Here is a 3,199-nt window from a genome sequence, read left to right on the forward strand (position 1 = left end):
GCCATCCTTGACAACATCGACGAGGAATACGATCGACTGGTTCAGCACCTCCATGGCTGTGCGAAGAATGCCAAGAGTGAGAAAGCCACAAACAGACGCCTGTCTTCGGAAACACCACAAATAAATAAATGAATGAATGAATGAATAAATAAATAAATAAATAAATCACTGTCACTGTATCACTGTCATTCCATTGTTCATCGATTTCTCGAGCGGGCACCAGTAGTGTCTCCATTATGAGACTTGTTACTGTTTTTGGCATATCGAATACACTATGGTAGTGTGTCAGGCTCTGCCCTGCAGGTGAGATACTCTTGGTAGCTTGCCGAGCTCTCCAAGAGGGACGGAGGAATCGAACCCGGGTCGGCTGCGTGCAACACAAATGCCCTACCTGTGTGCAAAGCAAACGCCCTACCCGCTGTGCTATTGCTCCAACACATGTATGTATGTATATATATATACATAATTTAAATACAGGTTTTAGTAGAAATTCAAAGACTGATAAGGCTTTAATTCTTTAGACAATTCTGTAAAGTGTAATAAAAGCACATTCACCACTAATAATTTTTTTAAATTTTATTTGAGGCTCCATGATTTACAATACTGTTTATGACAGGGTTTCAAACATCCACCATTCCTACACCAGGCAAATGTCCACTTCCTATTACATCCTTACATCCTATATTAGATCATAACCCAGTGCTAGATGTTTGTAAAGAAAAAAAAAGTTCAGGGGCTGGAGTGATAGCACAGTGGGTAGGGCATTTGCCTTGCATGCTTTCGACCCGGGTTCGATTCCCAGCATCCCATATGGTCCCCTGAGCACCGCCAGGGGTGATTTCTGAGTGTAGAACCAGGAGTAACCCCTGTGCATTGCCAAGGTGTGACCCAAAAAGCAAAAAAAAAAAAAAAAAGAGAAGTCCAAATGTCAAGATAAATTAAATCTATTAATCACACAAGATGACTATAGACACGCTTTCTCTTTGCACATAAACTATATTGCAAGTGTTTTTCTTTTTCTCTTTTTCTTGTGGAGTGGGGAGGCTTGGGTACTACTCCGAGCACTACTAGGTGCTCCCCCTGGCTCTGTTCTTGTATATCCCTCCCTGCACTGCTGGGAAAACCATGAAACGCTACAAATCAAATCTAGATCAAATCTCGCATGTAAAGTCTGCACTGAGCCAAATGAGCTCTCTCTGCAGCACAGCCAAAAGCTTTTCATAAAGAATTGAGGGAATATTTATAAAATCAAAGCAAGTCTATTTCAAGAAGATCCACTATTCACAATTAAACAACTAAAAGCATACAATTTAACAAGGGTATTTTATGCAAAAAAATTAAATTATAAAACAGCATCTAAACAAACTTTTAAAAATTATCTTAATATTAGTGTAATCCATAATAACCTTGTTGACTATAAACCATCTAAGAAGCACATGCACACTAGAGGTTGGTATAAAAATGGATAAAATAATCTATGGCTGAGGAAGTAACTCAGTGAGAGAGTACATGTCTTGTCAATATATACAGCTTTAGATTCACAGGGGCTTACTCCTGGCTCTATGCTTATCATTCATGGCAGTGCCCAAGGGGCAATATATGGTAACAGGGATAGAATAGGCATTGATTCATGCAAGAAAAGTACCTCAACTTCTGTACTATATCTCCAGTCCTATCCTCCTTTATCATTTGTTATTTTCTTTATATTGACTCAAGCACATGATCCTAACACGCTATCATCTCTCAATCTTAACTATAACGACTTCTGACCCACTAGCCTCACTCCATCACTGTGCAGTTCCAGCCCTCTCTCTGTCTTTCCCACAAAGAGCAAAAGTCAAGCGATACTTATTGTTTGTTAACTTCCACTCTCCCAAATCCCAGGGCACTAGACTTATCTCCTGCAATCTTATACAACATCTTCCTTCAAAACCACCAATGGTCTCCATATTGAAGAAAGTGGGCAATCCTGTTTCTCTTCTTAACTGACCTAGATACATAACAGCATTTACTAATGTTGCTGGTCCTATTCCGTGAAACAGCTCTCTTCCTATACTTTCCATGATAACTCACCTGCCTCTTGCTCATCCTCAAGCTTTTAAATGTACACATTCAGGCTTTTACTTTTTCCAGGTCCACACATTCTAATCAAATGGCTTTAAATTACATATACATCAGAACATTTCCAAGTTCATACCTCTAGCATACATCTTTATCTAGAATCCCAGAACAGAAAGTCCAATTTCCTAGTAATATCTCCAAACAGATGCCTAATAGGTATTCAACATATCTAAAAGAGTATTTCCAAACATTTATCTTATCTAGAGGGGAGCCATACCCAGCAGGTGCTTGTGGGGGAGGGGGTTAGGACAGGCAAACCAGGATCCCCTAAATCCAAGTCTGTAATCTCTGCTTTGTATCTCTTTGGCCCCATCCCAAACTTCTAAATCTGTTTCTTCTTCAATCCTCCCCATTCTCAATGAGAAGTAGCTATTTGTTTTTAGTGATCTTATTAGAAAAGAGAGAAAGAAGATAGAGAGGAGAGAGTTGAGGTTGGAGAGAGAGGTACAGTGGGTGTTTGCCTTGCACAAAGTCAACCCAGGTTTGATCCCTGGAACCCTATGCATGTGGTTCCAAGCCCTGTCAAGAATAATCTCTGAGCACAGGTGGGTGGGGTGTGACCCCAAAACAGAAAGGAATAAAGAAAGGCAAAAGGTAGGGAAGAGATATGGGAGGGGAGGGAAGTGTGAGGGGAGGAAAGAAGGATGGAGATAAGGAAAAAGAAATTTTATAAAGTGAAGAGAAATTGCATAATCCTAGCTGGGATATGGGTGACTCAGAATGGTAACTAATATTTCCATTGCTCAGGTCTAATATCTATCAATTCTATTACTAATGTAAATTTGAAATTAGCATGGTAGAGTGGCTGAGTGGTCTAAGGCACTGGATTTTGGCTCCAGTCTTTTCAGAGGCGTGAGTTCGAATCCCACCCCTGCCATGTGTGCAAATAAGTAAATAAATATATAAATCATCTTATTTCTCCAAACCTTTCTTCCTTTTCCTCTGGTAACCCCATAGTTCCAGAATTGTCATTGAATTTAGGGATTTGTTCTTATTTTCTTGCCAATTTAGTTGCTTTAGTAATTTCTATGCCATATATGAAGGAAATCATCCTAGAATTATCTTTTCTTAGCTATTT

The 3,199-nt window shown here is 39.5% G+C and overlaps 1 non-coding gene across 1 annotated transcript; it reads left to right on the forward strand.

Annotated features, from left to right (window-relative positions):
* Positions 1 to 2,916: 2,916 nt before the first annotated feature.
* Positions 2,917 to 2,998, forward strand: TRNAQ-UUG (transfer RNA glutamine (anticodon UUG)). The gene has a single exon. It is a non-coding gene; the product is annotated as a tRNA-Gln (tRNA).
* The last annotated feature ends 201 nt before the right edge of the window (positions 2,999 to 3,199 follow it).

Source organism: Sorex araneus, chromosome 9 (assembly GCF_027595985.1).
Source record: "Sorex araneus isolate mSorAra2 chromosome 9, mSorAra2.pri, whole genome shotgun sequence".
Lineage (NCBI taxonomy): Eukaryota > Metazoa > Chordata > Mammalia > Eulipotyphla > Soricidae > Sorex > Sorex araneus.